At 38.2% G+C, this 26,979-nt stretch overlaps 1 long non-coding RNA gene across 1 annotated transcript in view; it reads right to left on the bottom strand.

Moving 5' to 3' along the window:
• Positions 1 to 4,272: 4,272 nt before the first annotated feature.
• LOC114894201 overlaps positions 4,273 to 26,979 on the bottom strand; it is a 30,707-nt gene continuing 8,000 nt past the window's right edge. The window contains exons 2-4 of the long non-coding RNA XR_003793166.1: positions 24,216 to 24,323; positions 8,763 to 8,855; positions 4,273 to 4,491 (exon numbers count right to left, since the gene is read on the bottom strand). This is a non-coding gene — a long non-coding RNA (uncharacterized LOC114894201). The remainder of the gene's footprint in view (positions 4,492 to 8,762; positions 8,856 to 24,215; positions 24,324 to 26,979) is intronic.

Here is a 26,979-nt window from a genome sequence, read left to right as displayed (position 1 = left end):
ACCCAGCCGCTCCGCAGCATGTGGAATCCTCCCAGACCGGGGCACGAACCCGTGTCCCCTGCATCGGCAGGCGGACTCTCAACCACTGCGCCACCAGGGAAGCCCCTGTTTGCTTGTATTTTGTTCAGGATTTTTGCATCTATGTTCATCAGTGATACTGGCCTGTAGTTTTCTTTCTTTGTGACATCCTTGTCTGGTTGTGCTGTCAAGGTGATGGTGGCCTCATAGAATGAGTTTGTGAGTGTTCCTCCCTCTGCTATATTTTGGAAGAGTTTGAGAAGGATAGGTGTTAGCTCTTCTCTAAATGTTTGAAAGAATTCGCCTGTGAAGCCATCTGGTCCTGGGCTTTTGTTTGTTGGAAGATTTTTAATCACAGTTTCAATTTCAGTGCTTGTGATTGGTCAGTGCTTGTGATTGGTCTGTTCATATTTTCTGTTTCTTCCTGATTCAGTCTTGGCAGGTTGTGCATTTCTAAGAATTTGTCCATTTCTTCCAGGTTGTCCATTTTATTGGCATAGAGTTGCTTGTAGTAATCTCTCATGATCTTTTGTATTTCTGCAGTGTCAGTTGTTACTTCTCCTTTTTCATTTCTAATTCTATTGATTTGAGTCTTCTCCCTTTTTTTCTTAATGAGTCTGGCTGATGGTTTATCAATTTTGTTTATCTTCTCAAAGAATCAGCTTTTAGTCTTGTTGATCTTTGCTGTCATTTCCTTCATTTCTTTTTCATTTATTTCTGATCTGATTTTTATGATTTCTTTCCTTCTGCTAACTTCGGGGGTTTTTTTGTTCCTCTTTCTCTAATTGCTTGAGGTGCAAGGTTAGGTTGTTTATTCGAGATGTTTCCTGTTTCTTAAGGTAGGATTGTATTGCTATAAACTTCCCTCTTAGAACTGCTTTTGCTGCATCCCATAGATTTTGGGTCGTCGTGTCTCCATTGTCATTTGTTTCTAGGTATTTTTTGATTTCCTCTTTGATTTCTTCCGTGATTACTTCGTTATTAAGTAGTGTATTATTTAGCCTCCATGTGTTTGTATTTTTTACAGATCTTTTCCTGTAATTGATATCTAGTCTCATAGCATTGTGGTTAGAAAAGATACTTGATACAATTTCAATTTTCTTAAATTTAACAAGGCTTGATTTGTGACCCAAGATATGATCTATCCTGGAGAATGTTCCATGAGCACTAGAGAAAAATGTGTATTCTGTTGTCTTTGGATGGAATGTCCTATAAATATCAATTAAGTCCATCTTGTTTAATGTATCATTTAAAGTTTGTGTTTCCTTATTTATTTTCATTTTGGATGATCTGTCCATTGGTGAAAGTGGGGTACTAAAGTCCCCTACTATGAATGTGTTACTGTCGATTTCCCCTTTTATGGTTGTTAGTATTTGCCTTATGTATTGAGGTGCTCCTATGTTGGGTGCACAAATATTTACAATTGTTATATCTTCTTCTGGGATTGATCCCTTTATCATTATGTAGTGTCCTTCTTTGTCTCTTCTAATAGTCTTTATTATAAAGTCTATTTTGTCTGATATGAGAATTGCTACTCCAGCTTTCTTTTGTTTTCCATTTGCATGGAATATCTTTTTCAATCCCCTTACTTTCAGTCTGTATGTGTTTCTAGGTCTGAAGTGGGTCTCTTGTAGACAGCATATATATGGGTCTTGTTTTCGTATCCATTGAGCCAATCTGTGTCTTTTGGTGGGAGCATTTAGTCCATTTACATTTAAGGCAATTATCAATATGTATGTTCCTATTCCCATTTTCTTAATTGTTTTGGGTTCGTTATTGTAGGTCTTTTCCTTCTCTTGTGTTTCCTGCCTAGAGAAGTTCCTTTAGCAGTTGTTGTAGAGCTGGTTTGGTGGTGCTGAACTCTCTCAGCTTTTGCTTGTCTGTAAAGGTTTTAATTTCTCCATCAAATCTGAATGAGATCCTTGCTGGGTAGAGTAATCTTGGTTGCAGAATTTTCTCCTTCATCACTTTAAATATGTCCTGCCACTCCCTTCTGGCTTGCAGAGTTTCTGCTGAAAGATCAGCTGTTAACCTTATGGGGATTCACTTGTGTGTTATTTGTTGTTTTTCCCTTGCTGCTTTTAATATGTTTTCTTTGTATTTAATTTTTGACAGTTTGATTAATATGTGTCTTGGCATATTTCTCCTTGGATTTATCCTGTATGGGACTCTCTGTGCTTCCTGGACTTAACTATTTCCTTTCACATATTAGGGAAGTTTTTAACTATAATCTCTTCAAATATTTTCTCAGTCCCTTTCTTTTTCTCTTCTTCTTCTGGAACCCCTATAATACGAATGTTGGTGCGTTTAATGTTGTCCCAGAGGTATCTGAGACTGTCCTCAGTTCTTTTCATTCTTTTTTCTTTATTCTGCTCTGCAGTAGTTATTTCCACTATTTTATCTTCCAGGTCACTTATCCGTTCTTCTGCCTCAGCTATTCTGCTATTGATCCCATCTAGAGTCTTTTTCATTTCATTTATTGTGTTGTTCATCATTGTTTCATCTTTAGTTCTTCTAGGTCCTTGTTAAATGTTTCTTGCATTTTGTCTATTGTATTTCCAAGATTTTGGATCATCTTTACTATCATTATTCTGAATTCTTTTTCAGGTAGACTGCCTATTTCCTCTTCATTTGTTAGGTCTGGTGGGTTTTTATCTTGCTCCTTCATCTGCTGTGTGTTTTTCTGTCTTCTCATTTTGCTTATCTTACTGTGTTTGGGGTCTCCTTTTTGCAGGCTGCAGGTTCGTAGTTCCTGTTGTTTTTGGTGTCTGTCCCCAGTGGCCAAGCTTGGTTCAGTGGGTTGTGTAGGCTTCCTGGTGGAGGGGACTAGTGCCCGTGTTCTGGTGGATGAGGCTGGATCTTGTCTTTCTGGTGGGCAGCTCCACGTCTGGTGGTGTGTTTTGGGGTGTCTGTCGACTTATTATGATTTTGGGCAGCCTCTCTGCTAATGGGTGGGGTTGTGTTCCTGTCTTGCTAGTTGTTTGGCATAGGATGTCCAGCACTGTAGCTTGCTGGTCGTTGAGTGAAGCTGGGTGCTGGTGTTGAGATGGAGATCTCTGGGAGATTTTCACTGTTTGATATTATGTGCAGCTGGGAGGTCTCTCTTGTGGACCAGTGTCCTGAAGTTGGCTCTCCCACCTCAGAGGCACAGCACTTAACTCCTGGCTGCAGCACCAAGAGCCTTTCATCCACACAGCTCCTTAATTTGGGATGATTCGTTGTCTATTCATGTATTCCACAGATGCAGGGTACATCAAGTTGATTGTGGAGCTTTAATCCGCTGCTTCTGAGGCTGCTGGGAGAGATTTCCCTTTCTCTTCTTTGTTCTCACAGTTCCCAGGGGCTCAGCTTTGGATTTGGCCCCGCCTGTGTGTGTAGGTCGCCGGAGAGCGTCTCTTTGCTCAGACAGGACGAGGTTAAAGGAGCCGCTGATTCGGAGGCTCTGGCTTACTCAGGCTGGGGGTAGGGAGGGTCACGGAGTGCAGGGTGAGCCTGCAGCGGCAGAGGCCAGCATGACATAGCACCAGCCTGAGGCGCGCCGTGCGTTCTCCTGGGGGAGTTGTCCCTGGATTCCGGGACCCTGGCAGTGGCGGGCTGCAGAGGCTCCCCAGAATGGGGGGGTGTGGATAGTGACCTGTGCTCGCACACCAGGTTTCTTGGTGGCGGCAGCAGCAGCCTTAGCGTCTCGCGCCCGTCTCTGGGGTCCACGCTTTTAGCCACGGCTCGCGCCCGTCTCTGGAGCTCCTTTAAGCATCGCTCTTAATCCCCTGTCCTCGCGCACCAAGAAATAAAGAGGGAAGAAAAAGTCTCTTGCCTCTTCGGCAGGTCCAGACTTTTCCCCAGACTCCCTCCCGGCCAGCCGTGGCACACTAACCCCCTTCTGTGGTCACGCTGCCAACCCCAGTCCTCTCCCGGCACTCCAACAGAAGCCCGAGCCTCAGCTTCCAGCCCCGCCCGCCCCGGCGGGTGAGCAGACAAGCCTCTCAGGCTGGTGAGTGCTGGTCGGCACCGATCCTCTGTGCGGGAATCTCTTCCGCTTTGCCCTCCGCACCCCTGTTGCTGTGCTCTCCTCCGCAGCTCCGTAGCTCCCCCCACCCTCCGCCACCTGCAGTCTCTGCCCGCGAAGGGGCTTCCTAGTGTGTGGACACTTTTCCTCCTTCACACCTCCCTCCCACTGGTGCAGGTCCCGTCCCTATCCTTTTGTCTCTGTTTATTCTTTTTTCTTTTGCCCTACCCAGGTACGTGGGGGGTTTCTTGCCTTTTGGGAGGTCTGAGGTATTCTGCCAGCGTTCAGTAGGTGTTCTGTAGGAGTTGTTCCACGTGTAGATGTATTTCTGGTGTATCTGTGGGGAGGAAGGTGATCTCCGCGTCTTACTCTTCCACCATCTTCCCGGAAGTCCCCTGAGGTTTTCTTTTTAAAGGTTGATAACAGGTTCAATATCTTTACTAGATATAAGACTCTTCTATTTTTACCTAGAAGATGTAGGTAATATGAAAAAGATGGAAATATGTTTTACTATTTTTTTCATATTTCATCTAAATTTTAATTTATTGACATAATTTTTTCATAATTTCATATATATATGTATGTAGAATTTTAGAAAATATCTGTACAATCTTTAGTGATATTCTCTTTTTAAACTTTTGGTGTTGAATATTTGTGCCTTATTTTTTCCCCTTGATCAGTCTTTTGACCAGTTTATTAAGAAGCCAATTATTGGCTCTGTTGATTTATTTTTTATTGATTTCCATTTTATTGATTTATTTATCTCTTTTATTTTCCTTCTTAACTTTCTTTGGTCTTTGGATAGAACTTTCCAATCTCTAGCTCCTTGAAATTAATCTTCAGATGGTTGATTTTATTTTTTGTTATTTTTGTTATTTAATACAATAAATTTTTCTCTAAAGACATTAGCTGCATCCCACACATTTTGACTTGCTATATATTAATTTTCCCTAAGTTCAAACATTTGAAATTTCATTTTGATTTGTTCTCTGACCTATGGGTTATTTTGAATATATTACATAATTTCCATACATTTGTGGGTTTTCTAGTTTCCTTTATATTATTAACTTTTAGCTTAAATCCACTAACATCAGAGATATGTTTTATTTTACTTCTTTGAAATTTTATAGTTTCATATATGAAAAGTTCCTGCAAGTATTCCATGTATGCTTGATAGTAATACATATTGTGCAGCTGTTGGATTCTGTATTTTATGTATAAATTATTTAATGTTTAAATATTCTATGTTTTTCTTTATATTTTTGCCTGTTCATTATATCAGTTACTGAGAAATCTGTGCCAAGATTCCCTTCTGTATCTGGCAATTTATTTTTACGTCTTTTAAAATATTTGCTCTATGCAGTTTGATGCTATACATGTAGATGCACACAAACATTTATCTTCCTACTGAATAGACCTTTTTACAAATTTCCTTTATCTGTCAAGGTCTCACTGGTAGTTGTTGGCAGAGCTGAGACTAGAAATACAATCATTGAAAAAGAGGAAACAAAACAAAAAAAATAGAGAAAATAGGCCCCAAATGGAGTTACTTGTTCTAAGCCCCATGTAAGCAAACCAAGACTTAATACCCAAACTAATTGCATTTTCAACCTCTCCCAGGAATGTTTTCTTAAACCAGTTAATCTGAAATTTCCTAGTCAGCCATAGTGAGGCAATCTGCCTGATATAGACTCTTTCTGTCACCCAAAGGAAAATGAGATAGTCCACTCTTTCCTCGTCGCTGCCCACTTCTGACTATGAAACTCTCATATTTTGTACAGTTCTTTGGAGCTCCTTTCTATTTTCTACATGGGATGCTCCCCTATTCATGAATCACTGAATAAAGCTAGTTAGATCCTCAGGTTTACTCAGCTGAATTTTATTTTTTAACATAATCCATAGCAATCATGAAGTATTTATTTAGCACTGTCTGTGGTAGCAGTGGGTCTGGGTCTGATCCAAGCTGATTCAAGCCTCTATCAGATAACGTCTTAGCCTTAAGGAAGACCAATACCATCATTATAGGGCATCTTTTTTTGACAGGAATTTTTCCTAATCTTCATATGAAGGGGAAAAGATAGCCAAGATGAACTAATTAACAATTTAGAAGAGATGAATTAGAAAGCCTTAGTTTGAAAGGTGTGCCTTTTCTGCTTATTGAATGAACTACTTACATTTATGTTTTCTCTTACTCTGGAAAAGTCAGAGTAATTAAAAATATAGAGCTTTGAATTAATAACTGGACAATACTGATGAGTTGTAAATATAGTTGCAAATATTAAATTGTAGATAAATTTTTACCCCAACTATAATTTTCTTTTTCCTATGGAAAGTATTGTAAATATTTAATCCTTTGATAATTGCAAATTTTTTTGTGATAAAGCATTTAGCCACTCATTCAAATATATTGAGCACCTACCTTGGGTGAAATTATCCTATGAGCCCATTCTCTTCAGATATAAACAATCTTATTAACTTTATTTTAAGATCACAGAAAAGTTGCAGACTATATTTTACAGTTGTAAAAGATAAAAACACCCAGATATTATAAAATTGACTCAGCAAAAACTTCCTTCTTATGGAGACAAAAATAGTTAATGTCTCATCCCTGATGGAAAAAAAGTAATAGGTGGTTCCCAATTACATTTAGCCTCTTAGCTACTTGCACGAACATGAGTAGAAAATGAGAAAAACAGACTCAGCAAAGTTAGTTATAATGAGAACACTACTAGAAATAGAACACTTTTTTGGGGGTGATAGCAAAAATATATAGAAATATGCAAAAAAATGCCTACAGAAAGTCTATATTTATTTAAAAATATAGAATCTCTAAATCAGCTAATGACATAATAGCAGATATTGAGCAGAAGTAATATAAGAAAAATGGTAATTATTAATTTACAGATGGCCTTATCTCTAGTAGGCTGAGACCACCATGCCTTGGGAACAGGAGTGTAACTCCATATTCTGGAACCCATTCCAGATGGCACAGCAAAACTACCAGAGAATATGAAAGGCACATTTTTAGGCATCTCAGGAGAAAACTAAAGTTAAAATGCATGATACATGTTGCTATATTCTGGTGGCCAAACATTACTAAAGAAAATGACATGGGCTTCCCTGGTGGCGCAGTGGTTAAGAATCCGCCTGCCAATGCAGGGGACACGGGCTCAAGCCCTGGTCCAGGAAGACCCCACATGCCGTGGAGCAGCTAAGCCCGTGTGCCACAACTACAGAGCCTGCACTCTAGAGCCCGCGAGCCACAACTACTGAGCCCGCAAGCCACAATTACTGAGCCCACGAGCTACAACTGCTGAGCCCACGTGCCACAACTACTGAAGCCTGAGCCCATGGTGCTCCGCAACAAGAGAAGCCACTGCAACGAGAAGTCCACACACTGCAACAAAGAGTAGCCCTGCTCGCTGCAACTAGAGAAAGCCCACACACAGCAACAAAGACCCAATGCAGCCAAAAAAAAAGACATGACTGGGAAATTCCTTTAAGAAAAAAAAGAAAATGACATAACAGTACAGATACGTGTACAAAATTATGGTTTCCAATCTCGATCTGTTCCACCGTGCAACATGGCAGCCTTTTATAGATTTCTATTCCATTTGCTTTCTTTTTCCTACACGGACAATTCCTAATGTATAACAATCCTTCACATGGTCCGCAAATTGTCCCTATTCGTCTTACTATCAGGAGGTGACTATACCTTTTACATCATGGAGAAAATAGAGGGTCTGCCCACATTACCAAATTGCGATTTTGTCTTTATATCATTTCCTTCCTTCTTGGTGAAAACATGTATCTTTCTTCCTATCGAGTTATCCTCTGCCCCGGTGTCTTGGACCCTCATACCTCTAATCTCTTATGCAACTTAAAATCATCTTCTCTTTCCTAAGGCATTAACTTCTTCACTGTCTTCTTCCCATTTTCTGTTGTAAAAGTACTCTCCCTCCAGCCACTACTCGTTCATAGCCGTGCTTCCTAAAAGCATCACCAATGTCCATTTTCTTCAGTTCCTTCATCCCACTGATTCCTTAACACAATACATTCTGTCAACATTATTCTACCAACAACATCCCTGACTGTGTTCATTTTATCTGTCCTCTTTCTCACCTTTGGTCGTGTTGAGCCATTCTCTGTTCTTCAACCTTTTTACTCCCTTAGAGTTACGGAGTGTTCTTTCCAGTTTCTTTTCCCTCTCCTCTGTTTAAGCCTCCTGTGCAAGTTCCTCTTCTTGCATCTGCCTCTGAGTGATAGTGTTCCTCCAAGTGCCAAGCTTAACCTTGTCCTCCTCCTAATCTTTACTGGATTATCTCTTCTATCGTGATGGTTTTGAGAGCCATAGAGATATAACTGTGTACTTTCCTAAGACTCAAATGTCTCCAGCCTTCTAGGGAGCTCCAGTGAATATTCTGTAAATTTCAAATTCAGTCTGGGAATTCATTATCTTGCATCTGAGCCTCAAAATTGATCCTTCTTCTTAATAATATTAATAATGTAAATAGTTAAGATCTCTTGAGGACTATCCTGCTTAATATACTTGATCACTATTAACTTCATTTTCTGAGCACAGTGAGACAGAAAAACGTTAAATAGTTTACCCAAGATTGTGTGGCTAGTAAGTGAATGTTTGGCTCCTGGGCCCATGTTCTTAACCATAACACCCATGGCACAATAGTTCATGAGTCTCTCTGCCAGTTTCTTAAATTAGAGTTTCATTTTTTCTCACCTGATCAAGTACAGTACCCTTCTAATTGGTCCTCTTAAGTCTATATTCGTCTCCTTCCAATCTGTCCTCCACATGGCTACCAGAGTTATCTTTCTAGAAGATAAACAGGATCTCATTAAAATCTTTCAATGGCTTCTTATGACCTATGATAAAGTACCAGATATTTAACATGGGTTACAAAATCCTTCAAAATATGTCACTTACTGTCATGTCTTATCTTCAGCTGACAGCCCACTGATATTTGCTTCTGTTATTTTGCTTTTGTTGTTGTCTCTGTCTGAGTCGTCCTTCCTCTGGTGTGTCCACCTGGAGAGCATTTCCTTATTTTCGAAGACTTGCTTAAATATAAATTTCATGTTCTGCATACTGGATTATGCATTTCTTCTCTTGTATTTCCATAACACTTTGTACATATTTTTATTGCAGTGTAAGCTAACTTGCTATACTTACTTGTTAACATGTCTCTCTTACACTAATCTGATAAACTCTGATTTGTTTGTGTGTATATTTTTTCTGCAGCAAGCATATTGCCTAGTATACAGAAGTTATTTAATGTGATTTTTATGTGTGGAAGGAAGGAAGGAAGGAAGAAGAGAAGGAAAGAATTGCATTCTGGAAATATAAAACAATACTTAATTTTGAAATGGCAAAATTTTAAAGCAGGTTATTAAATACATGTTTCTAAATATTTTTAAATGGAAGTAAATAATAATTGGACTACAACATGAATTTATTAAATCAGAATAACACCTGCTGACATTTACTCTTTTAATAATTAAAAGTTAATGATTTCATAGAGCTACAAAATAAGTAGAGAGAATTGAGAGTCTTTAAAGCATTTGGCCAAGACTATTGTGATACCCTTGCAAATAAGAAAGATAAAGCTGGATGAAATAATAATGCTAAGTGGATTCATAGATGCTTCAATTCTCTATCCTGTGAAGATTTTGATTTCTACATTTTTTAAGCCTTGTAGGGAGTCTTTACTTGCATATTATTCTGATTTGGTTATTTTACTCTTTTATCTTTAATGAATAAAGTTATAGAAGACAAATGTGTCACATTTGTGGAGTGACATAAAGCTGTAGAAGGACTGTACAATACTGGAAAGAACAAAGACTTTAGAATCAGACACACTTGGGTTTAAATCTCATTGCAACATGTCCCTGTTTTGTGAGAACTTAATCTGACTCTAGCTTCCCTTATACATAAAAAGGGAATAATAATATCTAATTCATAGAGTGGTTGTGAGTGTTCATTAGATAAGACTTGTAATGCATGAAAAATTGTAGACACATTAAAAGATGTCTCTTAGTTATTATTAAGGATTATGATTTTAAAGAATTATAATCTTTAAAAAATGCTCAGTTAGTCCTGAAACTAACAATATATAGGCAATTAACGCCTAAATCTTAATTTAAATATTAACTGTCATGCACTGCTCTGACTTGTTAACTATTTATATGAGGTCAAGGGTTTTAAATGAGCCCAAACTCATTATGAGTCAACAATGTGGCATAATTCACATATAGAATAACAGATTTAATGTTAGCCTATGTAAACATAAATATAGTGCCTAGAGCAATTTGTGAGACATTTCCCCCCTTACCCTGTTAACAATGTTAGTCAGTCCATAGCTGACATATTATTCTCTTTCATGGATGCCAGAGAAGCAGGGACTGGAAACCATGTCGTGGGGGAACCATTTAAAGATGCAGCATTAATCCTACCCAGAGGCAGACTTTCAGAGGAATTAGCACTGTCTTTTGATATTGAAAGGATCATTATGTGAAGTAAGTACTCACTTTAATCAGTGAGTACTTATGTCTTGAGACTATGAAAGATAGACATCTAATACAGGGAAATTTTTGCTCAATGTAGATTTTAAAACTTTCCTATGTTTGGGAATTTCCAAACATTGAATGACCTATTTTGTAACTCAGTGTGTTCTTTGTCACTGTGCCCCCAGGAGTGTTCAGAGATTGGGCAACCACCAGTCAGGCCATCGTGGAAGAGCTTATTGCAGTGATTTGGAGGTGAAAAGGATGAGCTCTAAGGTCTAACATGTTTGGAGAGCCTGTAAATTTTGTAGTCCTATAGAACCTGCATATTTTTTTAAACATCTTTTGTACATTAATAACAACAAAGATGAGTTAGGACATACATCATAAACCTCTAAGAAGTAGTTCTAATACAGAGAGAGGTTTGCCCTGGGTTTATAAGGCTTCGGTTTGATTCCCACCTCTGTCCCTTGCTAGTTGGTGACCTTGGTCAATTTATTAATCTCTCTGAATAGTTTCTCATTTGCAAAGGGAAAAGATATATAAGATATCTGGCAAGACTAAATCCAATAGAGTATTTTTAGTGAATATTTCTGGCACGTATTAGTTCTTAATACAGATCTTTGTTTTGCTTAGACCCTGGGTGTTGTTGGTGTATGTGAAAATTACATTATAACATTGGAGAAAATTTCCTGCCAAATGATTCATTGACAGATGGCAAATCAGTACGAGTCTGTCACATACATTTTAATGACAGGTGGGCTGCTGGAGACAACTTTGTTTTTATGGCTAATACTATTGGCCTGGACAGAGAATCTGAATTCTCGTCTTATTTGGGGGCTGGCATACCACTGACACGGATTGCATAAATTGGAGTCAATGCCACATTTTCACATATCTTCCCAGCCTGGAGAGTGAACACAGAATAAGTCAGTGGAATAAATCAAGGCAAAAGCAGTAGAGGGATTTTTCCAATATTGTTGCTCACATTCAAGGGCAGGTGTTGCTTAGGTAACTGCTCTGCCACTGACATATGCTGTGACAGAGTGCATGGCAGTAGTAACAATACTGCAAGTACCATCTCTGATGGGCTTGAAATGAAGACATCTGTTTTCCTTTGGAAAGTGTGAGACAATGTGGTTGATACAGAGGCACTATTTAAATCTAAGGCATACGCATTCTTGCGCTTACTCAAAATGGTACATGATAGTTGGGAATTATTTTATTCTCTTCTCATGAGTCTTTTTCTAGACTCTAGAAAAGTGAGTCTGAGAAAGACTGAATGACTGGGGAATAGTTGACCCTTTATTTTTTCTATGATAAAGTGTTAAGAAGCATACGATCTTCAAAAGTTGAGCTATCGGGCTTCCCTGGTGGCGTAGTGGTTGGGAGTCCAGTCCGCCTGCCGATGCAGGGGACGCGGGTTCGTGCCCCGGTCCGGGGGGATCCCACGTGCTGCGGAGCGGCTGGGCCCGTGAGCCATGGCCGCTGAGCCTGTGCGTCCAGAGCCTGTGGTCCGCGGCGGGAGAGGCCACAGCAGTGAGAGGCCCGCGTACCGCAAAAAAAAGTTGAGCTATCAGTTAAGAGAGTAAAAATAAAGAATTTTGTTAATATAGAGTGTGATCTATAAAAATATGGAATCATTAGGTTGTACACCTGAAATTAATATGATATTGTAAGTCAACTATACTTCAATCAAAAAACAAAAAGAATCTTGTGTCATTTTCTTACTAATCGAAAGTTAATATCTTCTGAAAGCTCCCAAGGTTCTGCTAAATTCCTGATTGAACTTGAAGAGTCTCTTAGTCTCTCTGAGTCCTCATCTCATCTGTGAACTGTAGCTTACATGCCTAAATCTCAGATTGTGAGATAAATTATGAGTGCATAAGCACTGCCTGGCTCATGTGATTCCTGGCAACCCATGATCTCAGAAAGAGAGAGATTCCTTCTCTCCAGGATTCTACTTGTGCCTGAAAAAAGGACTTTTGCTCTGGACATGGCCACCCCTGGACCCATCAGTGCATCTCAAGGTTATGGGGACACCTAGATGACTCAGTCTCGGTTCAGAAGGCATGGAAGCCAGCATGTGATTCACAGAAGAGCATTTCCAGATACAAAAATGGCCTTTTTTATCACAGAAAAAGGAAAGTGACACTGAGGAAGCAAAACAGCAGACATCTACTATAAAATTTTAAAAAGAATCTCCTTCTGCTTTTTTATTATTCTAAACCTCTTTTTATGTGTTTGGCTTTTAGAGTACACATTTTCTAAGAATTTCTTGTGTTGAAAATAGGTGGTTAATCTCAGAAGTGTATTCTTGGGGAACTCAAAGATGCTTATTTCTCTTTATTTACAGTATATTTGATAGACCTCATATATTTTTTCTCCCTGTTTTTCCATTGTCAAGTGTTTTCAAACAGATAAGCTTCTATGTATTGCCTTAGGCCCATTTTTAAATTGAATTGGTTTCTGTATTATTATTCTTTCCATACTGAGAACTGAACCAAAAGTTGATATATTCCAGAACAGTCTAGATAATGCATATCTTTGGAATTATCTTCTACTTCTACTTCATCTCTTTCTGAAGTTTTGAGCAGATGAATATATGAAAGAATTAGAATCTCGGAATCTAATATTAATAGAATTGCTAACAGATCTCTTATTCTCTAACTCTTCCCCTACCTCCCCTGAGGATGCTTGCCTTGGAGGAGCTATAGTTCCCAGAATTCAATGTTCCACCACTGCAATTACTTCCTACGCTACTCATCCATCACCATCCCCTCCTAAGTTGCCTCTGCTGGAGCTGATACTTACCATGAATTGATTTCTGAAGTTCTAATACTTGGTAAGGTGAATAAAGAGAAAAGTCGTGGGATAGAGAGGAGGCAACTTCAAAAGCAGCCCTCCCAGAGAAAAAAAACCAGAATCTCATTTTCTGTTTGCTGATCCAAGAACAGACTGGGGAGATGGATTAAGACCTTACATTTAATGAGCTGCCTCACAAGCCCAATAAAATGGTCCAAAGTTAGATGTTTAAAATCTGTTTCATTTGCTTTACACATAATCCTTGCTTTTATTTTTGTCAAAATGTTGATTCCTGATCTTAGTTTACCTTACTTAATTTTTTATCTTTTGGGTAAGAATTTGGGATAGTTGCATTAAGAGCAACTAATATGACTCTATTTCAAACAGAAGAATGATCTTCCTGTAATTTCTAATTAAAAAGTGATTCAGAATTTCATGATGTTAATGATGTATGTGTGCCTTACTCTGTAGAATATGAAAAGCCATTGAAGGTTTTTGAAGTTTTCTTCAAATAATTTTAGTTGATGGATTTTACTTTTGGTTGGTTCTTTAATTTTTTGCTGTTCATTCAATTCTCTCTCATCTCTAGATTTTTTTTAATTTAATTTTTATTTTATGTTGGAGTATAGTTGATTTAATGTTGTGTTAGTTTCAGGTGTACAGCAAAGTGATTCAGTTTTTTATATATATATATATATATATATATATATATATATAAAATGGATATAAATATATCCATTATTTTTCAGATTCTTTTCCCATATAGGTTATTACAGAATATTGAGTAGACTTCCCTGTGATATACAGTAGGTCCTTGTTGATTATATATTTTATATGTAGTAGTATGTATGTTAATCCCAAACTCCTAATTTATCACTCCCTCCCCACCTTTCCCCTTTGGTAACCGTAAGTTTGTTTTCGATATCTGTTAAGTCATTTCTGTTTTGCAAATACGTTCATTTGTATCATTTTTTTAGGTTCCACATATAAGTGATAACATATTTGTCTTTCTCTGTCTTCGCTCACTTAGTATGATAATCTCCAGTCTATCCATGTTGCTGCAAATGGCTTTATTTCATTCTTTTATGGCTGAGTAACATTCCACTGTATATATGTACTGCATCTTCTTTATCCATTTCTCTGTCGATGGACATTTAGTTGACTTCCATGTCTTGGCTATTGTAAATAGTGCTGCAGTGAACACTGGGGTGCATGTATCTTTTCAAATTATGGTTTTCTCTGGATATATGCCCAGGAGTGGGATTGCTGGATCATATGGTAGCTTTATTTTTAGTTTTTTTAAGGAAGCTCCATACTGTTATCCACAGTGGTTGTACAAATTTACATTCCCACCAACAGTGTAGGATGGTTCCCTTTTCTCCACACCCTCTCCAGCATTTATTGTTTGTAGACTTTTTGATGATGGCCATTCTGACCAGTGTGAGATGATACCTCATTGTAGTTTTGATTTGCATTTCTGTAATAACTAGTGATGTTGAGCATCTTTTCATGAGCTTTTTGGCCATCTGTATATCTTCTTTGGAGAAATGTCTATTTAAATCTTCTGCCCATTTTTTGATTGGGTGTTTTGGCTTTTTGATATTGAGCGGCATGAGGTGTTTGTATATTTTGGAGATCAATCCTTTGTTGGTTGCTTTGTTTGCAGATATTCAAAAACCACTGAAGGTTTTTTAAGTTTTTTTCAAATAATATTAGTTGATGGATTTTACTTTTGAGTGGTTCTTTAATTATTTTATTCATTCAATTCTCTCTCATCTCTAGATATTTAAAATATTTAAATTTTAAAATACTTCATCTGCTATTTCCTCTAATCTTTCATTTATATGTAGTATATAAATATACATATATATTATCTACATATGTAAATATTTATATATACACATTAACCTTTAAAAATTCTTAATTCCTAGTAATTCCAAACTTTCTCTACTTATACAGTCTTAATATTTCATTTCATAAAGTCAATCTTTAATTTTAATGTCTCATGTTTTAAATTTTTTATACCAATGGAATTTATTTTTTATTCTTTAAAAATGAACTTTATTTGGGGATAATTTTTAAATTTGCAAAGATAGTACAGAGGATTTCCATATTCCCTTCCCCTTGCTTCACCTAATGGAAGACCTTACTTAATGATGGAACCTTATATAACATGGTACATTTGTCAAAACTAAGGTATTACCATTGGTACAATCATACTAACTAAACTGCACACTTTAGTTGAATTATACTAAATTTTAAGTTAATGTCTTTTCTGTTTCAGGATCAAATCTAGGATATCATATTGCATTTAGGTTTTCTGTCTCCTTAGTCTCCTCCAATCTATGACAGGTTTTCAGTCTTTTCTTGTTTTTCGAGACACTGACAATTCTGAAGATTACTGGTCAGGTATTTTGTAGGACATGCCTCAACTTGGGATCGGTTGGTGTTTCCTCATGATAGACTGGGCTATGGGTTTCTACAGAGAACACCACACAGATGATGTGCCCCCTCATCTCATCATATTAGGGGCTGCAATAAGATCCACATGACATCACTAATATTTAACTTGATCACTTAATTAAGGTGCTATGTTCCACGTTTCTTTACTGTAAAGTAAAACTTTCTCTAAAATCAGTATACAAAATCATGTGCATTTCCATACACTAATAATGAACTATCAGAAAGAGAAATTAAGAAAACAATCCCATTTACAACTGCACCAAAAAAAATAAAATACTTAGAAAAAAATTAACCAGAGATGAAAGTCCTGGATGTTGAAAACTATAAGAAATCATGAAAGAAAATGAATAAGACACAAATAAATGGAAAGATAATCTTTGCTCATTGACTGGAAGAATTAATATTGTTAAAATACCCATACAATCCAAAGCAATCTACAGATTCAATGCAATCTCTATCAATATTCCAATGGCACTTTTCACAGAAATGGAACAAACAATCCTAAAATTTGTATGGAACCACCAAAGACAAGTAGACAAAACAATCTTAAGAAAGAAGAACAAAGCTGGAGGCATCATGCTTCCTGATTTCAAACTATATTACAAAGCTATAGTAATCAAAACAGTATTGTACTGGCATGACAACAGACACATAGATCAATATAACAGGATAGAGAGCCCAGAAATAAACCCCTGCATATATGGTCAGTTAATTTATTATGAAAGAACCAGGAATATACAGTGTAGAAAAGATAGTCTCTTCAATAAATGGTGTTGGGAAAGCTAGACAGAAACATGCAAAATGAATGAAACTGGACCACTGTCTTATACCATACACAAAATGGATAAAGACGTAATGTAAGACCTGGAACCACAAAACTAGAAGAAAACATGGATAATAAGTGCCTTGATGTCAGTCTTGGTGATGATTTTTTTGATTTGACAGTGAAAGTGAAGGCAGCAAAAGCAAAAATAAATAATTGAGACTACATCAAACCTTAAAAACCATCAACAAAGTGAAAAGACAATGTACCAAATGGAAGAACATATTTGCAAATCATATACCTGATAAGGGGCTAATATCCAAAATATATAAAGACCTTCTACAACTCAATAGCAAAAAAAGCCCCAAGCAATCTGATTAAAAAATGGGCAGAGATTCTGAATAGACATTTTTCCAAAGAAGACATACAGATGGCAAACAGGCACATGAAAAGGTGCTCAGCATCACTAATCACCAGGGAAATGCAAATCAAAACCACAATGAGACATCACTTCACACCTAGAAGTGTGAAGACTTAGAATGACTATTATCAAAAAGACAAGAAATTAGAGGAGACCTTCAAGATGGCAGAGGAGTAAGACGTGGAGATCACCTTCCTCCCCACAAATACATCAAAAATACATCTACATGTGGAACATCTCCTACAGAACACCTACTGAATGCTGGCAGAAGACCTCAGACTTCCCAAAAGGCAAGAAACTCTCTACCTAGGTAGGACAAAAGAAAAAAAAAAACAGAGACAAAAGAATAGGGAAGGGACCTGCACGTCTGGAAGGGAGCTGTGAAGGAGGAAAAGTTTCCACATACTAGGAAGCCCCTTCACGGGCAGGGACGGGGGCTGGGCAGGGTAGGGGGGGAAGCTTTGGAGCCATGGAGGAGAGCACAGCAACAGGGGTGCAGAGGGCAAAGTGGAGAGATTCCCGCACAGGATTGGTGCCAACCAGAACTCAATAGCCTAAAAGGCTTGTCTGCTCACGTGCAGGAGCAGGTAAGGACTGGGACCTGAGGCTTGGGCTTCAGAGGTCAGATCCCAGGGAGAGGACTGGGGTTGGCTGTGTGAACACAGCCTGAAGGGGGCTAGTGCGCCACAGCTAGGCGGGAGAGAGTCTGGGAAAAAGTCTGGAACTACCTAAGAGTCAAGACACCATTGTTTCGGGGTGCATGATGAGAGGGGATTCAGAGCACCGCCTAAACGAGTTCCAGAGATGGGCACGAGCTGCAGCTATCAGTGCAGACACTAGAGATGGGCATGAAACGCTAACGCTGCTGATGCAGCCACCAAGAACCCTGTGTGCAAGCTCAGGTCACTATACACACTTCCCCTCACAGGAGCCTGTGAAGCCCACCACTGCCAGGGTCCTGTGATCCAGGGACAACTTCCCCAGGAGAATACATGGCATGCCTCAGGCTGTTGCAACATCACGCCGGCCTCTACCACCGCAGGATTGCCCCGCATGCTGTACCCCTCTCTCCCCGTGGTCTAAGTGAGCCACAGCCCCCTAATAAGCCACTCCTTTAAACCCCTCCTGTCTGGGCAAAGAACAGACGCCAGAGGGCGACCTCTACATGCAGAGGTGGGGCCAAATCCAAAGCTGAAACCCAAGAGCTGTGTGAAAAAAAAAGAGAAAGGAAATTTCGCCGTGCAGCCTCAGGAGCAGCAGATTAAATTTCCGCAATCAACTAGATAGATGTACCCTGAATGTGTTGAATACCTGAATAGACAATGAATCATCCCAAAATTGAGGCGGTGGACTTTGGGACCAACTGTAGACTTGGGGTTTGCTGTATGTGAGTGACTAGTTTTGATTTATATAGTTTTCTTAGTTTACTTTTTAGTGCTCGTTATCATTGGTGGATTTCTTTATTGGTTTGGTTGCTCTTTTTTTTAAAATACTTTTTCTATTTTAATAACTTTTAAATTTTTTAATTTTAATTATTTTTTCTTTCTTTCTTTCTTTTCTCCCTTTTCTTTTGAGCCATGTGGCTGACAGGGTCTTGGTGGTCCAGCCAGGTGTCAGGCCTGAGCCTGTGAGGTAGGAGAGCCAAGTTCAGGACACTGGACCAGCAGAGACCTCCTGGCCCCACATAATATCAATCATTGAGAGCTCTCCCAGATACCTCTGTTTCAATGCTAAGACCCAGCTCTTAGCTAAGATCTAATGAGAAGACAGAGAAACACACAGCAGATGAAGGAGCAAGGCAAAAACCCAAAGGACCTAACAAATGAAGAGGAAATAGGCAGTCTGCCTGAAAAATAATTCAGAGCAATGATAGTAAAGATGATCCAAAATCTTGGAAATAGAATGGAGAAAACACAAGAAACATTTAACAAGGAACTAGAAGAACAAAAGAGCGAGCAAACAAACAGTGATGAACAACAAAATAAATAAAAAATTCTCTAGAAGGGATCAATAGCAGAATAACTGAGGCAGAAGAACAGATAAGTGACCTGGAAGATAAAATAGTGGAAATAACTACTGCAGAGCAGAATAAAGGAAAAAGAAAAGAATTGAGAACAGTCTCAGAGACCTCTGGGACAACATTAAACACACCAACATTCGAATTATAGGGGTCCCAGAAGAAAAAGAGAATAAGAAAGGGACTGAGAAAATATTTGAAGAGATTATAGTTGAAAACTTCCCTAATACAGGAAAGGAAATAGTTAATCAAGTCCAGGAAGCACAGAGAGTCCCATACAGGATAAATCCAAGGAGAAACATGCCAGGACACATATTAATCAAACTATCAAAAATTAAATACAAAGAAAAAAATATTAAAAGCAGCAAGGGAAAAACAACAAATAACACACAAGGGAATCCCCATAAGGTTAACAGCTGATTTTTAAGCAGAAACTCTGCAAGCCAGAAGGGAGTGGCAGGACATATTTAAAGTGATGAAAAGGAAAAAACTACAACCAAGATTACTCTACCCAGCAAGGATCTCATTCAGGTTTGATGGAGAAATTAAAACCTTTACAGACAAGCAAAAGCTGAGAGAATTCAACACGACCAAACCAGCTTTACAGCAAATGCTAAAGGAACTTCTCTATGCAGGAAACACAAGAAAAGGAAAAGACCTACAATAACAAACCCAAAACAATTAAGAAAATGGGAATAGGAAGATACATATCAATAATTACCTTAAATGCAAATGGATTAAATGCTCCAACCAAAAGACATAGATTGGCTGAGTGGATACAAAACAAGACCCATTTATATGCTGTCTACAAGAGACTCACTTCAGACCTAGGGACACGTACAGACTGAAAGTGAGGGTATGGAAAAAGATATTCCATGCAAATGGAAATCAAAAGAATGCTGGAGTAGAAATTCTCATATCAGACAAAATAGACTTTAAAATAAAGACTATTACAAGAGACAAAGAAGGACACTACATAATGATCAATCCAAGAAGAAGATATAACAATTGTAAATATTTATGCAACCAACATAGGAGCACCTCAATACATAAGGCAAATGCTGACAGCCATAAAAGGGGAAATTGACAGTAACACAATCATACTAGGGGACTTTAACACCCCCCTTTCACCAGTGGAAAGATCAATCAAAATGAAAATAAATAAGGAAACACAAGCTTTACATGATACATTAAACAAGATGGACTTAATTTTTATAGGACATTCCATCCAAAAACAAGAGAATACACTTTCTTCTCAAGTGCTCATGGAACATTCTCCAGGATAGATCATATCTTGGGTCACAAATCAAGCCTTGGTAAATTTAAGAAAATTGAAATCGTATGAAGTATCTTTTCCGACCACAATGCTATGAGACTAGATATCAATTACAGGGAAACATCTGTAAGAAATACAAACACATGGACGCTAAACAATACACTACTGAATAAACAAGAGATCACTGAAGAAATCAAAGAGGAAATTAGAAAAATACCTAGAAACAAATGACAATGAAAACACGATGACCCAAAACCTTTGGGATGCAGCAAAATCCGTTCTAAGAGGGTAGATTATAGCCGTACAATCCTACCTCTAGAGGCAAGAAACATCACAAATAAACAACCTAACCTTACACGTAAAGCAATTAGAGAATGAAGAACAACAACAACAAAACAAAGCAGAAGGAAAGAAATCATAAAGAGCAGATCAGAAATAAATGAAAAAGAAATGAAGAAATGATAGCAAAGGTCAATAAAACTAAAAGCTGGTTCTTTGAGAAGGTAAACAAAATTGATAAACCATTAGCCAGACTCATCAAGAAAAAAAGGGAGAAGACTCAAATCAATAGAATTAGAAATGAAAAAGAAGTATCAACTGACACTGCAGAAATACAAAGGATCATGAGAGATTACTACAGTCAACTACATGCCAATAAAATGGACAACCTGGAAGAAATGGACAAATTCTTAGAAAAGCACAACCTTCGAAGACTGAACCAGGAAGAAATATAAAATATGAACAGACCAATCACAAGCAGTGAAATGGAAGCTGTGATTTAAAATCTTCCAACAAACAAAAGCCCAGGACCAGATGGCTTCACAGGCGAATTCTATCAAACATTTAGAGAAGAGCTAACACTCATCCTTCTCAAACTCTTCCAAAATACAGCAGAAGGAGGAAGAGTCCCAAACTCATCTACAAGGCCACCATCACTCTGATACCAAAACCAGACACAGATGTTACAAGAAAAGAAAACTACAGGCCTATATCACTGATGAATACAGATGCAAAAATCCTCAACAAAATACTAGCAAACAGAATCCAACAGCACATTAAAAGGATCATACACCATGATCAAGTGGGGTTTATTCCAGGAATGCAAGGATTCTTCAATATACGCAAATCTATCAATGTGATAAACCATATTAACAAATTGAAGGAGAAAAACCATATGATCATCTCAATAGATGCAGAGAAAGCTTTTGATAAAATTCAACACCCATTTATGATAAAAACCATCCAGGAAGTAGGCATAGAGGGAACTTTCCTCAACATAATAAAGGCCATATATGACAAACCCACAGCCAACATCGTCCTCAATGGTGAAAAACTGAAAGCATTTCCACTGATATCAGGAACAAGACAAGGTTGCTCACTCTCACCACTATTATTCAACATAGTTTTGGAAGTTTATCCACAGCAATCAGAGACAGAAAAGAAATAAAAGGAATCCAAATAAGAAAAGAAGAAGTAAAACTGTCAGTGTTTGCAGATGATACGATACTATACATAGAGAATCCTAAAACTGCTACAAGAAAAATACTAGAGCTAATCAATGAATTTGGTAAAGTAGCAGGATACAAAATTAATGCACAGAACTCTCTCATATTCCTATACACTATTGATGAAAACTGTGAAAGAGAAATTAAGGAAACACTCCCATTTACCACTGCAACAAAAAGAATAAAATACCTAGGAATAAACGTAGCTAAGGAGAAAAAAGGCCTGTATGCGGTAAACTATAAGACACTGATGAAAGAAAGATCAAACAAACAGATGGAGATGCCATGTTCTTGGGTTGGAAGAATCAAAATGGTGAAAATAACTATACTACCCAAAACAATCTACAGATTCAATGCAATCCCTCTCAAACTACCAATGGCATTTTTCACAGAACTAGAACAAAAAATTTCACAATTTGTAGGGAAACACAAAAGACTCCGATTGCCAAAGCAATCTTGAGAAAGAAAAATGGAGCTGGAGGAATCAGGCTCCCAGACTTAAGACTATACTACAAAGCTACAGTAATCAAGACAGTATGGTACTGGCACAAAAACAGAAAGATAGATCAATGGAACAGGATAGAAAGCCCAAAGATAAACCCATGCACATATGCTCACCTTTCTTTGATAAAGGAGGCAAGAATATACAATGGAGAAAAGACGGCCTCTTCAATAAGTGGTGCTGGGAAAACTGGACAGCTCCACTTAAAACAATGATATTAGAACGCTCCCTAACACCATACACACAAACTCAAAATGCATTAAAGACCTAAATGTAAGGCCAGACACTATCAAACTCTTAGAGGAAAACATAGGCAGAACACTCTATGACATAAATCACAGCAAAATCCTTTTGGACCCACCTCCTAGAGTAATGGAAATAAAAACAAAAATAAACAAATGGGACCTAATGAAACTTCAAAGCTTTTGCACAGCAAAAGAAAACATAAACAAGATGAAAAGACAATCCTCAGAATAGGAGAAAATATTTGCAAATGAAGCAACTGATAAAGGTTAATCTCCAAAATATACAAGCAGCTCATGCACCTTAATATCAAAAAACAAAGAACCCAATCTCAAAATGGGCAGGCCTAAATAGACATTTTTCCAAAGAAGATATACAGATTACCAACAAACACATGAAAGGATGCTCAACATCACTAATCATTAGAGCACTGCAAATCAAAACCATAGTGAGGTATCACCTCACACCAGTCAGAATGGCCATCATCAAAAAATCTACAAATAGTAAATGCTGGAGAGGGTGTGGAGAAAAGGGAACCCTCTTGCACTGTTGGTGGGAATGTAAATTGATACAGCCACTATGGAGAACAGAATGGAGGTTACTTAAAAAACTAAAAATAGAATTACCATACGACCCAGCAATCCCACTACTGGGCATATACCCTGAGAAGACCATAATTCAAGAAGACTCATGTACCACAATGTTCATTGCAGCTCTATTTACAATAGCCATGACATGGAAGCAACCTAAGTGTCCATCGACAGGTGAATGGATAAAGAAAATGTGGCACATATATACAATGGAGTATTACTCAGCCACAAAAAGAAACGAAATTGAGTTATTTGTAGTGAGGTGGATGGACCTAGAGTCTGTCATACAGAGTGAAGTAAGCCAGAAAGAGAAAAACAAATACCATATGCTAACCCATGTATGTGGAATCTAAGAAAACAAAAAGGTTCTGAAGAACCTAGGGGCAGGAGAGGAATAAAGACACAGACGTAGCGAATGGACTTGAGGACATGGGGAGGGGGAAGTAAGTTGCGACGAAGTGAGAGAGTGGCATGGACATATATACAGTACCAAATCTAAAATAGATAGCTAGTGGGAAGCAGCCGCACAGCACGGGGAAATCAGCTCGGTTTTTGTTTTTTTTTGGTTTTTTTTTTTTTGCGGTACACGGGCCTCTCACTGTTGTGGCCTCTCCTGTAGCGGAGCACAGGATGTGCAGGCTCAGCGGCCATGGCTCATGGGGCCAGGCGCTCCGTGGCATGTGGGATCTTCCCGGACCGGGACACAAACCCGTGTCCCCTGCATCGGCAGGCGGACTCTCAACCACTGCACCACCAGGGAAGCCAAATAAAAAAATTTTTTAAAGTCACTTGATCACTTAGTTAAGATGGTGTCTGCCAGGTTTCTCCAATGTAAAGTTAAACTGTTTTTCCCTTTCCATACTTTGCTCCTTTTTTAAAATAGACTTCATAGAGTAGTAATAGGTTCACAGCAGTGCTGAGCAGAAGGCACAGAGATTTCCTGTATACCCTTTGCTCCCTCATGTGCATCGCCTCCCCCATCATCAACATCCCCTGTGTTGTTAGTGGCAGCCATACCAGTGGTAGAGGAAGTGGCATTTTCACCAGATTCATCAGATGGCATGATTACAACTGAAGTTTCACTTACTTGGCTTCCATTGCTTTTGGTCCATTTTCAAACTTGCTTCTTCAGCCTTGGTATTGAGTCTTGAGATTTCTGGTACTCTTTAGTTACCAAAGTAACTTAAGCAGAACTCTGAGGAGAACAGATGGAAGCAGAATGTAAAAATAAAATCTCATCTGATGAAATTTTCAAAACAAACAGGGAGAAAAACAGTTTCAGGTATACACTGGTCATTTCTAATTGAGTTATCCTATATTGATTTTTAAAAGAACTCCTTCAGTTAATTGCCCCATACTCATTTTTGAGCTTAAACAGCACATTAAATCTTTCCAAATCTTGTCTGCCCAGACCAGAAACAATGGTGCTCATTCAGCATCTACAAGTCTGTGTTTGTAGACTTGGAATGGGCAAAAGTTGATAGAATATATCTCTGAGCAAAAATAAAATACAAGATGATGCCCAATGAAGTTCCAAGTACAAGAGGATCTTAATAAGTGTTGTTGGTTGTCAAGATCTGTGGGCTAAGGAAAAAGAAAACCAAAATTTAGAATACTTAAGGCATTTAATGGTGGGAAATTTTCTAGTATATTTTTAAATGTCCAAAAAAACACTTTTTTAAAGTATGTCTTCTACTCTTAAAGATTTATTTCAAACTTCCCTTCAGTTTTCTCCAGTGAGTACTAATTGTGCTCTTGCTGTCAACCCATTCTTAGTCCTTGTCATTACAGGTTCAGTGGCTGCAGAGGTGAAATGTTTTGACAAATATTGGACGTCATACGGTTTACACTGTGGATCAGCATGCAAGTTTTTTAGCTTCTTCAGATGGCTCTGTAATGGAGTTATATTTGGAAGTTTCCCAGTATGGTGCAAAAGCCTCAGAGAGAGAGGAAGTTTATAAACTGCTATTCTACGAGAAGAAAGGCCAGCTGCTCATCCTGCATGATTCCTCCTTGAGCTTTTGTATTTTCCAAGCTAGACCTTTCAAGCTTGCTGTTTATAAATTGATTTTCAGTTTGCTGAGTGACGACAAAGATTCGAATTGGCCGGCATATTTTCATTCAGTATGCAGAGAAGCCATTTAAAGACTGAGATAACATATCAAGGGAAAAAGACAAAACCTGACAATAAGGGAAGATGAGGGAAAAGGAGCATCCTTGACCGTGGTTCTGACAATTACAATGTTTTAACCTACTTACTTTACTGAAAAGAGGTTCTCATATCTCTGTTTGGTTTACCCAAAAATTTATAGGCTAAAAGAACTGTTGAAAAGTTTCCATATCTGTAACATTTTTAACTTTCTGTGAAAGTTCCATAGAAAATTGCAATTTTTCCTCTTGCAGGAAATTAAAAATAATGCATGAAGATCTTTTAAAATATTTAGTCTGTTACTTCCAGACTTATTCTATGACCTAGTTATATATCAAAAAATAGAAAAATTATATCAGATAATTACTAAGAGTTATTCCTTATTTAGCTAGAGCTGTCAGCATTGGGAGGCAAGAAAATTAATGGAAATAAAGATACTTCAGTATACTTCAGGTTATTTCTTTAAATATATTACAGAGTTTTCCATTTCATTGACAGTTGTAGTGACCTTTGCAAACCCTAAAATTGAATTGTGCCAGTTGTGCCTACACATTTGGAATGGTCCATAGGAAGGATAGCTCTTGGGTGATAAATTCTCTTTCCATTACCGTATGGAGTAATATCAAGTGCCATCTCCTATTAACTTTGTTCTCCTCATCAAAGAGTGCATTCTATTGTCTAACCTTAAATTTAGCTATTCATGGAAATGAAATATTTTTGTAGGTTAGGTAGGTTAGTTAACGCAATTTATCTGCCAGGCGTTACTCTAAGCATCTCACAAATATTAAGTCATTTGGTTCTTACAACAGCCCTAGAGAAGAGGTTCTGTAATTATTCTCATTTTACAGATGTGGAAACTGAGGCAAAGAGAAGGAAAGTAATTTGTCCCCATTTACACAGTAGGTGGCAGAGAAAGGATTTGATTTCCAGAATGTGCACTTTTTTTTTTTTTTTTTGCGGTACGCGGGCCTCTCACTGCTGTGGCCTCTCCCATTGCGGAGCACAGGCTCCGGACGCTCAGCGGCCATGGCTCATGGGCCCAGCCGCTCCGCGGCATGTGGGATCCTCCTGGACCGGGGCACGAACCCGTGTGCCCTGCATTGGCAGGTGGACTCTCAACCACTGCGCCACCAGGGAAGCCCCAGAATGTGCACTCTTGACCACTATACTTCATTGACTCCAATTTAAAAAAATTAGCCTCCTGACAGTTTTATTCAATCTTCATGTGTTTTAAATATAGTGCCATGTTTTTGTCCAAGAATATTATTTTATTATGTTTTAATCTCAAATTGCCTCTGTAACTGATGCACAGTTTTGTGACATGGCATCTTAGTGGGGGGCACAATATAACAAAGCCAATGTCCAATCCTAGGGCTTTGCTGTTAAAGCCAAGGACCAATGTGTCATCTAGGATTGCTTGGGGCTGTGAGTGACAAAGAGCCACAAATGACAGTGGATTAAATAAGATGCTTATTTCTCACTCATGAAAAATGACTGGCAGTCCAGCTCTGGTGGTACGATGGCTTCACAGAATCATCAGGGCTCCTTCTAGTTTGCTGACTTGCTTTCCTCGGCACATGACTTCTACTTCATGGTCTAGGATGTGGCTCAGGTTCCAGTCATCACAGGCAAAAATATTGAAAAAAATGGCCCAAAACGGGCATTTCCTAGCAGCTCTACAGTCCACTTCTGCTTGTGTCCT

This window comes from Monodon monoceros, unplaced genomic scaffold (assembly GCF_005190385.1).
Source record: "Monodon monoceros isolate NGI ecotype Baffin Bay Population unplaced genomic scaffold, NGI_Narwhal_1 Super_Scaffold_1, whole genome shotgun sequence".
NCBI classification, from domain to species: Eukaryota; Metazoa; Chordata; class Mammalia; order Artiodactyla; family Monodontidae; genus Monodon; species Monodon monoceros.
The sequence above is the reverse complement of the archived record's forward strand: the minus strand, read 5'-3'. Positions and strand labels throughout refer to the sequence as shown.